Raw genomic sequence first — 15386 nt, 5'->3', positions numbered from 1 at the left:
TCGATATCAATAAGGTTAAGAGTGAACGAACCATAATACTAATCCATGGGAACAACTACATGTTTTACTGGTTTGATCGCATCCATGGATCCACAGGTTCTCAGTAATAAGTGTTATCATTTTAACTATCACAAGTGTATGTGAACGAGTATATATGCTCCCATATAGCACAGCGGCATGTCTGTGGACTCGCACCGCTAAAAACTGAGTTTTAATATCAATGGGATGTAGAGCCTTGATAACCCATTGAGTAACTTTTGCTTCTAAACAAACAAACGAGTGTGTGTTTAAATAAATATTATATATTTATACTCGGTTAATTAGCTAGACCTTAACGCCACAGTTAATAACAACAAATATATTTACGTATATCTACATATACAGATTATAAATATATGCCTCATTAATGAACTTATCTTAATTTAATAGTTCTAATAATGATTTTTACTATACATTGATAAAAGAAAACTAAGGAATAGTAATATTTAGAATTTTCGATTTTCCTTTTTAGTCATTCCAAAGTACTTTCACTTTGTGGAGGAAAAGCAGCTAGTCATCACCACCCACTGCCAACTCTTGAGGCTCCTCTTTTATTAACGAATAGTGGGACTGACCGTAACATTGTAATGCCCCCTCAGCTGAACGGGCGGGCATTTTGGTGTAACGGGGATTTGAACCTGGGATCCTGAGATTACAAGCCGAGCGCCCAAACCACCTGGCCATACCGGGGCTCTAACAGAGTGTGGAAACATTTTTTTTTTTTACTCTAAGAATCCCTTGTGTTTATTTTCTAAACATCATCAACATTCTGAACGATCTTAGATGTTAGTCACAGAAGGTGCTCGACCTTTCGACTATAAGTGTGACGTCAATCTCATTTTTCGTGGTAAATGGCAGCCCAAAAGTAACGGTTGGTGGCGTTGACTAACTGCCTTCCATCTAGAATGTTATTTCAAAGACGGCTTGAGTAGCTTTGCGAGAAATTCAACGAAACAAAGCAAGAATTCTCAATTTTTAAACATTTTTGTTGTCATCTCCATTTCCACAATTATTTCTTGTACTATATAGATTTGGAATATTAAAGTTCGCCATTTACACAATTATTTTAGTTCTATGTAGATTTATAATTTTAAAGTTCACCATTTCCACGACTTAAGTTTGTAATTATTACACAGTAATGTTTCAGAATTAATGTTCTTTTTCAACCAACAACGACACCTTTTTTATTTTTGTTATTATTGTGTACTAAGTAAAATGAGAAGTAGAATAAAAAGCCACATTAATATATGAATTAACCTATCGAGCCATTGTTTGACCAAAAGCAACTTTAATGTTTCTATTCGTTGAAATAGTTTGATCTTGAAATTCTTTATTTTGCTGTATAGAGGTATAGAAGGTATTAAATAATGTGCTTAATAATATCACGTATAAAATTCATAGTTACTCAACATTATGTGATTGGAAAGAAATAAAAAAGCTTCTGCTAGCAGTGAAACAAGTCTCATAACTTGAAAGATGTGATTGGTGGAAGAACTTTGTTAATCAGTTTTTGATAGTCACATAGTTCCCCACTGTTGGATAGTTTATGATACAAATACACGACTGTTTGGTTAATATTTAAATAAAAATTCTTCTGACTGAGTATGGCCAAAATTAAGACGTTTTGTACTTGTCTAACTGACGTGAATATTGATTGAGTGGAACTGGTTTTGAACTTTTATTTTCTTGAAAGAATAAAAACTAAATTACGATATTTTGACATAAATATTATAATATTAAGCTCTTAGCAGCTAGTGTTGTATAAATACTAAAGGTGTCTTTAGATTGGTATTTAATTTGGTTTGGGGGATTCTTAAGCCCCCAAAGTGCTGGAAATATATTTAACTTATATGAAGTAAGTTAAGACGCATTGTATATATTTTTTCATAAATTAAAATAGTTTACAGGATTCGTCTTCTAACCGTAAATCTTCGATACTGGAACTTGTATGAGTTAATACATATCAGTGTTAGACTTTCTTAAATAATTTAAGATTAGATGTAGGAAAGTGAGATAATGTATCTACAGCTTTAGTGTTTGACCTGTATATTTTATTGGTATACTTAAAAGTTTAATCGGATTGTATATTATAATATTTTACTTTGTATTAAGAAATAACAGATACTTGTGAAAGACGTCTAATTTATCAAGAATTAAGGGATGGCATTGCATTAAAAACGATATGTAATGTTAAAGCTGCTGTTAGGGTATTTCATAAGGTTGTGGTATGAGTTTAAAAGTTGGTTTCAGAACTGTTGTAGAACTCCTTACAGATAATTATTGTACCAAATAAGTAAAAGCATAATTTAAGTGAAAAAAACAGCCTTATTGAATTATAAAGTATGGTGAAACTGTATGCATGTCTCTTTCAAGGTTCAATGAACACTAATGTAAGAACAAAAGCATCATTAAAAATCAGGACGAGGAGAAGGGAAAAGTTTAGCACTTTCTACCGAAACCAGTCAGTTTAAAATAACTTAAAGAATGAAATTTACAAAAAACAAACACGCTAGTTTTATCATCAAGATGCCCAACTGTTAAAAGTTTATTGAGATGACATAGTGTGATACCAGTAGTACTAACCGTAACTTATTTTTAGCCTAGCCAATTTTCTTTTACCATTACACGTACAGGGGGTTATCTTTGGTTAAACAAGTTAATTCCACGGTATTTCTACAGGTTGTAATCCATTGAACAATATTGCACTAGTTGTAGCTTTGCGCGAAATTCAAAACAAACAATTGTTGAGATGACATACGGTGTTTATAATGATTGTACATGTTACTACACGTATGCTCTTGTTGAGTGTTTTACAAGTTCTGTAGTTTGTCATTTGGAATCTTGACGTGAATTTACTGGTAACAAAACTATTTTTTCAATTCCATTGGTTCTAATTTATTGGTATAACTTTATATCTCTCTGTCTCAACTGTCGCATATTTACTTGACAGGTTTACCAGTTTTTCAACTCATAAACTGATTTTATTAGTTAGAGATATTTCTCTTTACAGTGAGCAACACATCTGGACGAAAATATCGACCACTTTTGTTTTACAGAATCCTGTTCACTGTATGAACTGAAATACAAATCTATTTCAGTATTCACATGTTTAGATATTTTTGAGGCAGTATATGATATTCGTGTATTAGATTTACCTTAAGTTTAACAATTGACACTGTTTATATGGGAGTAACTTCATCACGTACACCGGATGTATTGAATGGCCATCTATCTACTTACACAGCCTTAGCTTCTATACGTCGCATGTGACGGTTATGTTATTTTCGTCCTTCAATTGAATAGAACAATGTTATCACCTTCAGTTCTTATGACTATACTGTTTAGCTGTAATTAGCCTGATAGAGGTATTAAGTTAAAGCTAAAATATGAGGCACTGGTGTAAATTCTTTGTTAAAATTTCGGTGTAATATTTTACTAGAAAATTTATAGTAATTGTTCATGCCAGACCCGTACACAGACTGTTTAGAAGGGGTGGTTCGAATTCATAAGATCAAAAGCCAACACTCATTGTGCGAACCACAATCATCTGCAAAGTATGATAATGCTGTGGGGTCTGGGGCATACCACCCAGAAAATATATTAAAAAATATAGGTGGTATGATATTAAATCTGGAAGCAAGTTTGCATGAAATTTAGCTTAAACAATTACATGGCTGTTCGTATAATACCCGTAAGCATCCAATGAAAAGTCCACAAATCAGTCATTCTGTTGGAACATGCATGAGGAGCAAGACTTAAATTAGCACATATACGTATGTTTTAAAATAATAAAGTACTGCATTATCTAAGTGCAGAGTAGGTATTAATTATTAAATTATATGTACATTAATGGTGTATTAGCTATTCGAGTCATTGACTATCATATACGTACATGAGTGCATCACTGAAATAACATGTAAGCATGCTCCATTCTTCTGGGGTGCTATTACATAAATAACTCACGTGTAGTTTCAATGCCATAATGATTATGTACTAAAACTAGAACAATCGGTCTTTCTTCAGTTTGTATACACTTAAGGCGAATAGCAGATGCTAAGCGTTCACTTGAACTTAGTAACAAAGAGTTTTAGTAACATAAAGATATTCGGTACACTGAAGCACGTTTTTTTCAATCTGGGGACTGTCCTGGAAAGGTATAGAAACCATCTTGTACTCCACTGATGAAGTCTTTCTTCAGAAATGTCAAGATTTGGCAAATCTTCTATTAAAAATGTATAGCCTGTCTGATATCAGAGATAGAAAACCCTTGTGTGAGTTTTTGTGGCATAAATATATGAAGGAAAAATTACTCTTAACGTGGTAAAGAAAAGAATGCTTACTGTTTCCTTAAAGTAATCCTCCATGGAACTGTATTCTGCATTTGCACGTTGGGCTTGTTGATGACTAATTTATGGCATTCTAACATTAATATTAGATGTCTTTACAATATTGCTGCTGTGGTTGAATATACGATGTGAATAATCACCTACATTCACTCCTACTGAACTCAGTTCTTTACAGTATTGTTCTATTAAGGAAACACCTGAAACAATGTCTTGAATTGTCCTTAAACGTGAAGTAGTAGTGGATGACATAAACAGAACCTTCAGTATTCTCAACCCAATATGTAATGCACATGTTGAGTAATGGAAGATGTGATGAAGCAGCTGTATGCTGGATGTCCTTTTGGTAGATTGCCTTTAATAGTTCCCTACGTTTAGGTGAGGATTAAATCCAAGTAGCTATTCCTGAAGCTTGATTGAAACAATTGTGTGTTGATCTAACTGAGCATTAATTTATAGTACCAATATTAAGTGACTCGTGCAAAGAATGTACAAGGCCTTGCTTTGCATACCTCGAATTTGATTTTGGATAACAGATCTTTCGCCAGCCATAGTGGATGCTCTATTACCACGCAGTTTACTTAGAGATAATCCAGTATCAGTCAATGTCTTTGTAATTGCACATACAGTATACGTTGCTATTACCCTCTGTAGCTTAATAAAGCCAGTAAATTCTTCCCTAATTTCACAGTTGTCTTATGTAAAGCGGAGGCATATTGATAAATGTTCTACGTTATGAGAAGATAGTTTATCAGCAAGAACAGAGTAGAATTCAACTTTCGTTACTTCATCAATAATTTTTTTCTCGAATTTCGTCATATTCTGTGACATTGACGATGTCATTTTGTGAGCGGGTAGATAAATATGTAGGTTGTTTTTTTTCAAGCCTTGTTTTCCTAAAAACAAAATGGCATGAACAATTTGATGAAAAATGTTTATTCTGGGTTATACATGATTGAAGGACACTGTGAGTAACAATCTGGTGTCATAATTAGTTATTTTTAGAAGTGAAAATTTATATCAAGTTTGTGTACGCAATTGTTTACAAATTGCATGCGTGTACTTTCAGTTATTATGAGTTAGAAATTTTTATTGATATTTTAATTGAGTATTGTTGCATCAGAATATCTAGTACTGCGTGAAATGTTCTGGACTTCTGTCGGGTGTAAATACCTGTCGAAAAATTATTATTTAGATCTAAACTGTGAGTGTGAGTTTAGCGACAAAGATGTAGGGGCGATTTTGAAAGTGGAATTGTTACAGACTGTATTATAATAACAAAACATAGAAGAACAATTCTTTTTGTCAGCTGTATTCTAAAGTAATGGAACCAGACTGTGTGGCAACTATTTGAAGTTCTGGATATGACTATGAAAACCAACAGTGGATATATGTTTGACTTGTTTTAATATATAATAATAAAGTCGGTGAGTTATGTTGCTCTGTTTATTGTTGAAATTTATCGCTAACGAGTCACGGATAACCTGTTGTAAAGAGTTCGGCACTCAAAACTTGACAGTAGCAATAGAGCTTCAATCTTCCAGTTATAGTGTTAACAGAAACCATTGCATTCGACTATTTCAAGCTAAAATGCTAATGCTTCAGTAGGCGAATATAGACTATGTAGAAAACGTTAAATACCATAAGTAGCTGCGCCATAATTATATAAACATAATATATTTACATCATAAATATAGGGAGTTCGTCTAAACCCGTCTTGAACCCTCTCGTACGTGCGTGCATGTAAGTTGCACATTTGTATAAAGTACAGGTTGCTAGATTCGTAAGGTTAAATAAAATTCAAAGTGCTCATGTGACACCTTAATTAAAATACACACACAATCAATGTTTACTTGTACAAATTACAGATTGTATATTTTAAACATTGGTCGTGTGCGTATTAATTAGGTATTTGGTTCGTTATCAATAAGTGTTTGGCTTGGCATGGCCATATGGTTAGAGCACTTGACTCGCAATTTTCGTCCCACCAAACATGCTCGCTCTTTCAGCCGTGAGTGCGTTACTATATGACGGCAATCCCACTCTTTGTTGGTAAAGAGTATTTCAGTAATTTTGTGTGCATATGTGTGTATATATATATATATTTATACATGTAGTAGAAATTTCAATATAGAGATTAAAAGTGTTTTTAAATAAAAAATAATTTTCTACTATAATTCTATCTTTAACGTCTTTTTAATGGTTTTGGAGTGATACAATAGTTACTCTATTAGTGTGTTATTAGTGGTATATTCTGGGACGTTATGGGGTGTAGCACTCAATACCTAGCCCACTTTTGATCGTCCTTGCTAGGTGTCTTCATTTGCGTTCTTTGGGTTATGCCTAATATAGATAGGACATTCCCAAGATTGTGGGGCTATTATCGTCAAAATGTTGCTTTAAAAATTAAACCTTTTCTATTTTCTGGCAAAGTGTACGATTTTTTTGCTGTGGATGAGCGCCACAAAACGGCTCTGAGTTTCTTTTTTCTTTTTCTTTTTTTACCCCAAGTACAAACTCGTAGCTCCGTCATTTCTTGAATGATTTGAGATCTAATTACAATTTTGGACTGATGCGGTCAAACTTTTACCATTGATGTATTTCACTACGCTCAAGCCCTTATAGAGTAATTTGTATAATCATGTCTAAACGAATTTCAATTTGAGGGTAGTCCTGATGAATAATAAAATCCAGACTGGTGTACGTCAACTTGTGTAACTTTGTGCTTAATTACCAACAAACAGATAAACCAGTAACAACATATTTTATCACATCTATTGCTGACAACGCGTTTTGCTTAATTCTGAGCTGTCTGGGATATAACAAAGACAGTAGTTACATAAATCATCTCATACAACAAGATCTTAATAGTGTGCATCTTATTGGACCTTCCTTGAACTTAGAGATTAAACAATTTTTGGAACACTAAGTTTATTTATTATGCCTACTACTGTGCGACTAGATGATGTGAAGAACTTAATAGTAGCCACTTTTTATTCACTTCAACTATCCAGCGTGTAGTCTTTTTCCATGGTGACTACAAAGCACACCAACATTAGACCGTCACTGACTACAAAGCACACCAACAGTAGATTTTCACATTGACTTACAGATAAAAGAAAAAAACAAAAACTTTCTCATATTTTACTGTATGCATACACAGGCGTGCAACTCACAATCTCGTCGTGTTCTAGACAGGTCGGAATGCGGGGTGTACGGAAATTATGCTGACAAAATTGTGTTGCAAGTATCAGATTATTAACATAGTTTTCGAACACTTGTATAATAAACCAGCTGGCCCGGCATGGCCAAGTGTGTTAAGGAGTTCAACTCGTGATCCGAGGGTCGCGGGTTCGAATCCCGGTCGCACCAAACATGCTCGCCCTTTCAGCCGTGGGGGCGTTATAATGATAACGATCAATCCCACTATTCGTTGGTAAAAGAGTAGCCCAAGAGCTGCCGGTGGGTGGTGATGACTAGCTGCTTTCCCTCTAATCTTACACTGCTAAATTAGGGACGGCTAGCGCAGATAGCCCTCGAGTAGCTTTGTGCGAAATTCAAAAAACAAACAAACAATAAACCAGCTGTGTATTTGCAAAGTAGGCGTATGAGGAAAGCTGTTTGCTTTCATTCTTTTATTTGTAAATAGCAGCAAAACATGTAACTGTACACAAGGTGTTTTGACGGAAATATCAAATTTGTTAGTTGGTGCCTAAGTCATTGAATGGTGGGACAGAACTTGGACTTCAAATTACGTTATTTTATTTGAATAATTACATAAACAATAATACTCGAGGTTTGGGATAAACTATAATGAGATGAGACGAAGGTTAAGCATTTTATTTATTATTCTTGTTAAGGAATTATTTATTTTTATTATTCGTGATGTAAGAAATGAATGTGAAGAAAAATGTTGCCAGTCGAAATGTAACTTTGACCATTTATCCGAAGGAGATGTGAGTATTAGAATTGATTCGTAGTGTGCTTTGCGTATGGGAGGGAAGTGGGTAGGAAATGTTCAATGGATATGAGACTTTTTGGTACGTCACCTTTGTTCCAATATATTATACAATAAAACGAACTACTGTCAGGTAACTGTTGTGTTCAGTCACACATAGCTATCAAGATGGTACATGGGGGTATTACGCAAGTGTGTGGCGATACCACTGTATAATAGCGTAGGAGGGCGACTTGTTTGTTGGACTTTGCATCGTCTCAAAGCATAGTGCTTAAAAAACAAATAACAACACTTCGCAAGTTCTTCAGAATGTACCATCGTATAGTGCCCATGTGTACTTCTGTGCTTTAATAACATTTTTATTTTGAAGATTAGTGCTAACCTGTACTAAAACTTTTCTGCGTGGAATTTATTAATTCACCACTCACGCAACGTAATTTCAAGTACAGCTATCGAAGGTCGTGGGAGAAAAAAATGAAAAGTTTGGAGTATTTATTCGTCACTATGGGATTTTGTGAGTATTAAATATACAATAATTTTTCTTATGAAATTTAAAGTTGTGCCGTTTTACTGGATTATTTATACATACACTATACTGAACGCCGTTTACTCGTCCAGACAAGCTATCTATGTATGTGTGTATTGGTTCGAACTGTTGGTGTCAGCATATCGTTATGGTTTCACGATAACATTCAGTTTTTTGCAGTATTTATAATTGAGGCAAACCTTGATGGAAAATTGCAGTATTTGTTTTCTCTAAGACACGTGTAAAAAAATGCAGGTCGTGTAATTTGATTGGACAGTCTCACGTACCTTTCTATTTTGAAGAACGTTTCGGTTTTGTCGCAACGAGTTGACATGAGTGTGTTTTTTACATTGTTGCTCGCGATCAGCATTAATTGTAGATGATACCTCTCCTTCCCTCCATCATTCATACTTATTGTGTAAAGCGAGGAACATCCCTTCCCTGATGATACAAGTTTATCTGGGAAGTGGGTACTGCCATATTACGGCGAGGGATTAGGGTTCGGAAGGGTTTTTAACATTTTGGGACGTAAAAATTAACACTTTCTTATATTTGTAATAATAATAATACTTTTTTTTTTTCGTATTGCTGTCAAAGACCAGTAGTTTTATCTTTTTAGACTTAACATGGAGGAGCAGATCATTCTTTTTATACTTAATATGGAGGACTTTTGTAAGAATGCAATCAGCTTTAACAATACTAGAAAAACAAGGACGACATTTGAAGGAATTCTCTTCCCTGTATGTACTGACCGCTCAGTGATATATATGCTATCATTGATATAGTCTTAACAAATGATTATCCTTTGTACATTTTCACACACTCGTGCTTCAGTGTCGTATGCCAGCAACTCGAGGCGCTAACGTGAAAGTTAAGGATTATTGTGTGCGAAAAACGAACCAAACAAAAGGGTAGCAATAAAAATATGGAATTTGATGTACAGATGAAATAAGCGAAAAACACGCACCTCGAGAGGTTTACATGCGAATGTGGAAAACCGGGAGAAAGTACAAATGTCTTGGTGGGGGAACAGCTGCATATTTATTGATCTTTATTCGTCCGTACATAGAAAATGGAGTTACTTTATTTTCTTGGAACTTTACTTGGAAAAGTGTAGAGAACATTTTTGTTATTGTTGTTGTTCATCTGTATAAAGCTATTGGAGAAATTATGACACATCCCTGGAAGTTAGTGTTTTTATCGTGTAATTTAAACAGTGTGCGTATTTAATATATATTTAAAAATAAGACACATCTTTGTCATAGGTCAAGTCATTATATATTTTGAAACTTGGTCATACAGTCTGGTGTTTGTTCTTGATATTGCTTGAGCACAGTGTCTGATAGTTTTTTTTTGATGCAACTTGGTTATTACATTGTGGTTGTTCTTGATATAACATGACTTCACAGTGTGGTGTTTGTTCTTAATATAGTTTGATTTTTATTCATAATTCGTCTTGATTTTAACCGTCTTGTGTTTGTTTTTGGTACAAGTTCATCTCACAGTTTGATTTTCGGTACAACTTGATCGCTTCGGATTGTCCATTAATGTTGTCACTGTTTTGCTTATTCTCTTCGTCCACCCACATTTTCTTTTCACAGTCTTACCTCATTGTTATTTTGTATTAAAATAGTTTATATTAATTAATCCTACCAAAGAGAGCACTTCGTTTAAAATGTTTTGTTTGGGGAAAAACTCTCCTCATTATTATTCGATGTCGTTGTGATAATCTGCATCTTTATTATATTGTCATACTCTAGGTTTCTCTTTCTTACTTGTGGACTTCGATAACACTGTGCAACAAATTTCAGGTTCAAAAAAAGTACAAGTTAAGTAAGACTTGTTTCTGGGTCAAAAAATTGTCCTGACTCTGAATCTGACCTTTATTCCTCCAGATTAGGCACCGTTTTTCTGTACCATGAACCATATGTTTTATAATATACTGCAAAATATCGCGTATTGAACACAACATTGCAAATACTGAAAGTTACAAGAAACAAAACAAAAATTTAGTTGGTATAACAAAACACTTATTGGTTATGAATTAAAAAACACACACCTGTCAGTCTAAACAACTTAAGCCTCTTGTGTGGAGTGTGATCTTCTTTTTTTATACCTCAGCAGTAGTCTGCCAACATGCCAGGGTTCCATTTTCCTTTAAATCGTCGCTCCATCACTGAAATATCCTGATGGAATCTCTTGCCATGTTCATCACTCACATCACCAAGATTTTACGCAAAAAATCCAAATGAGAGTGGAGCACATGAACTTTTAGAGACATGTTACATCCAATATCATGATAATGACTCAGCAGATCATTCAGAACTTGCACATAGTCTTCTGAACGATGGTTCCCCAGGAAGTTATCACAATCAGTGATGTAGAGAAACCCACTTGTTGATAACTTTATATGCAAAAACGGCTCGTTTGGGTTGAGAAAATATTTTACATAGAAGAGCGAACAACGTTTCGACCTTCTTCGGTCATCGTTGTTCGCTCTTCTATGTAAAATATTTTCTCAACCCAAACGAGCCGTTTTTGCATATAAAGTTATCACAAACTTTCTTGAATGACTTAAAGGCAAGCTTCTCTTTTCTCTCGAGATGTGTGATGAAGGTTTCATCAAATACAATTTTTCGAATTTGGGGACCTATGAAGATATCTTCTTTAAATTTAGCTTTACTCAGGGAAGGGAACTTCTTTGCAAGATATGCACATGTGGAGGATTCCTTGTCCAAGGCTTTTACAAATTGCATAAACAAACCAAATTTAATATGCAACGGTGGTAAAAAGAATTCTATCACTTTTCACAAGTGGTTTGTGCATGATGTTGTGTTTTCCTTGCTCAATTTCATCTCGGATCGGCAAATCCTTGCATACATAATGTTCAGTTCTTGATTTGGAGTTCCATAAGCACAGGAAGCAGCAAAATTTAGTATAGCCAAGCTAAAGGCCAGTAAGCATGGCCACAACCTTGAAATCTGCACAAATATGCCAGTTATGGTCATCATACTGTACACTTGTTAGAATTGCTTTCAAATTTTCATATGATTTTTTCATGGTTGTGCTATAAGTTATGGGAACAGAAGGCAGAGTGTTACCATTGTGTAGCAGAACAGCTTTGATGCTGTCCTTGGATGCATCTATGCAAAGTCGCCAGTTGGTGTTATCATACGGTATTTCCAGTTGCTCAAAAAGTTCAGTGATGTCATTACAAAAGCATAAGTCATCCTTCATGGTGAATAATGCAAGCAGATCCCCTGTACATTTCCTGTACAGTGTTATCTTCACTCCTTTCTCAAGAAGATTACGTTCTTGAAGCCTTGATGCCAGAAACTCACTTTTGTCTTTGGTTAAATAGAGATCCCTGCACAAGTCATTTAGCGCCTCTTGAGAAAATGGTATTGGTTTATTCTCGCTTTCTGGATGATTGGGCTCCACATATTCACCACTGGAATGTTCATCTGCACTGCTGGGACTCTGCATTTCTTGATCTGGAGGTTTGGGCATAGACAAATTTTCTGAGTGCTCTACTGGGCGCATTGCTGATTGCAAATTTGGGTAAACAATGTGTTTCTTTTTCTTTGCTGTAGTACAGCCTGTAAAGTCTTGCTGACAGAAATAGCAATCATTAGAGTGATCTTTTTGCTCATGCCAAATCATTGGCACACCAAACTTCATGTGAACATTTTTTCCTGCATACCAGGCACTCAATGTCTTCACACATGTGAGGCAACACACATGAGGAGCCCATGACTTGTCCTGGTCTCCTAAGTCACAAACGAAGTACGCCTTGTACATTTTCTTGATATGGCGTGTAATGCTGCGCTTTTCTTTAGCAAAAGTTAATTCCCCACATATGTAACAGAATCTGTTTGGATCATTTTTGCACTGTCTTGCACTCATTGTTGAAAACAAATAAGATCTGAAAGAAAAAAATAAATAACATTAAACACAAACTTTGACGTATAAAGTATTAAGTGATAAACTCAATTAAATATAAGTACACAATAATAAACCAGAAAATATGATTTTAAACTGTACTGTGCTATTTATCATATCACATTGTAGGTGTTACTAAGATTGGTCTCTAGCCCTGGGTTGAAAACCATTTTACAATGCGGTAGAGAATTTTATTTAATAATAATGACAAAAAGGGTATACAGTGACAATTCTGCAAAAACCATGCCTAATTCAATAAAAAGAAGGCCAGAAATGGATTTCCCATGTCATTTTGCATATAAAAATGGCCACAGATCTCTTGTACTTTTTTGAGTGTTGCACAGTGTAATAGGAGACATTTTTTGTTGTTATGAACTGCGTAATAACTGCTAATACATGAATTTAAAATTTATATAAGAGCAGTAAGTGTAAGGCTTCAACTGAATAATAATTGCTAATACATTATATTTTTATTTTACTTATTTAAAAGCGATAAGTGTGAGGACTCGAACTATCAGGTAATTGCTAAAACATGATTTTTTGTACTTGCATAAAAGCGGTACGTATCAGAGCTTATAATGCTATAAATTAGGTTTGGATGCTTGCTTAAATAATCATAATCATGGCTTTTGAGTAAACATTATTTAGTTTCGGCTGTGGTACATCTTAAGGCGGATACTATTTTTAGTGCTTTATTTAAAACAGAGTGTACGTGTAAAAGTCACTTTTACTCTTTATTTGAAATACTAACATTTCGACATACTTACAAATATCTTTCACTTTTTTAATGCAATTTAATTTGCGTATGTCTTTGACAAATTGGTAAATATTCCAAAATACGCAACACACTAATGATGCAGCAACACAACGCCACAAAATCAAATGATGTGGAAGCTAGACCGAAATAGATATTCTGAGAATTATGACGCTTTATTGAAATTGTAATATATTTTTGTAATTATTTTATGTAATGTTAAAAGCTCAGCAGTGATATGATGGCCTTCTAGTTACATTGTAGTTTAATTTGATTGCAATATTGATTTTTAGAGTAATGAAATTACGTCGTTACATGTGAAATCTGTTTGTGTGCTGTGTGGCTGACCCCATTGCAGTGTAGATCGTTGTCGTTATCGTGTATCGTCATCCTTCGAAGAACGTGTTCTATAAGGGTGCAAGACACCATGATGTTTCGACCTATTACTTTTTACTGATTATGTCAGCACTCCTTAGAATTACATAGCCTTGAAAAGTGCAGTGTTAAATAAGTTTTAAAAGCCCTGAATATTTTTTTTTCTTATAGAAATGTGGAGTGTATGCAATTTTCTCCCTCTAGTTTAACCCTAAAATTGCTACTTTTTTATACTCTTCAGTACCAGTAGGGTCCATACACTGAATTATGTTTAACGCTTTTTTCCCCTTTCGCATATTAAAAGTCTGTCTGTACATAATTGACCAAATCACTTGTTTTCTATTTATAGTACATTGGAGATCCCAGCAGTAATTAGTGGGATTAATTACAATATTGATGGCATTTTTTTGATATTTTGTGTACAAGAGTTGTTCTGTAAGCCGATGGTGCCCACATACATTGGTAGTTCTAGAGTTGAGAAAAATTTCCATTTGTGTTAGAAATTTTGCGGTTACACGTAACTCTTGCACAGTAATTAACACTTACTGGTCTTATTATCTTGTTAAATGCACTGTGCAATAACTGAGGCAGGAGAACGTAGAGCAAACATGCAAACTACTCAAAAGTGTCCGACAAATTAGTACTCCATACTTGCTTATTATGTCAAACGTTTTAAGCAACAGATCAATTAAACTTTTCGACTAAAGGCAGATTTGAGAACGCTGTACAAAGATACACTGTTTCACATAATTATAAACAGTTTTTTAATTGGAGTGTAATGTAGACGAAGTAGATACACAGAACGTATAAGATTGGCGACTAAGTTTTAATTATGTGAAATTTGAATAGATCAGGATTGCGTGGGTTTTTTATATTTTTTTTTAAGTAAGCCAAATAAATTGGGTAAGTAACTAACTGACAGTAACTGCTTTTCAAGATATGGAAAATAAATGCTGTTGAGATACATTAGACTATGTTCTTTCTAGAAATTAAATTTTATTTCCTGTTTAACGATAACTTGATAAATTCGCTGCGGTCGTAAAGTCAGAAGGTTAAAAATACAAGCTAAAATAGATAAAGCCATGTTATGGGTACGTAATATTAAAACAACTTTAGAGCCTTACCACGACTTTACAGTCCATTTCGCCACGTTCGGACACGCTATTTATGAATTGTATATTTTGGTAGTATTCCTGCAGCGTATTTTACATTGTAAAAGACTTCATCGTAAGGTAGTAATATCCATTGTAAACCACCAATTTCCTTTTCATAAGCTATCTAGTATATGAAGACAATGGTTTCTCAGCGTCCAGTTCAACCATTGAATCCCACAGAAATGTATAGGTTGTACGTTCGGTGACTTGATAGCTACTTCTTCGTTTGGAATAACAGAAATACCACTTTCATTCTCCATCTATTTTAGGTATGTACTTGTGGAACACATATGTT

At 34.4% G+C, this 15386-nt stretch overlaps 1 protein-coding gene across 12 annotated transcripts in view; it reads left to right on the top strand.

Moving 5' to 3' along the window:
- LOC143246216 (leucine-rich repeat flightless-interacting protein 2-like) overlaps positions 1-15386 on the top strand; it is an 82482-nt gene that overhangs the window by 39797 nt on the left and 27299 nt on the right. The window contains exon 1 of one of the 12 annotated variants that reach the window (XM_076492502.1): positions 8390-8854. The exons of the other annotated variants lie outside the window; for them this stretch is intronic. The gene's annotated coding sequence lies outside the window, so the exon portion shown is untranslated. Of the gene's footprint in view, positions 1-8389; positions 8855-15386 lie in introns of those variants that run through there. 12 annotated transcript variants of the gene reach the window in all.

This window comes from Tachypleus tridentatus, chromosome 3, assembly GCF_004210375.1.
Source record: "Tachypleus tridentatus isolate NWPU-2018 chromosome 3, ASM421037v1, whole genome shotgun sequence".
NCBI classification, from domain to species: Eukaryota; Metazoa; Arthropoda; class Merostomata; order Xiphosura; family Limulidae; genus Tachypleus; species Tachypleus tridentatus.
Note: the sequence above shows the minus strand (reverse complement) of the source record. Positions and strands in the feature narration are given on the sequence as shown.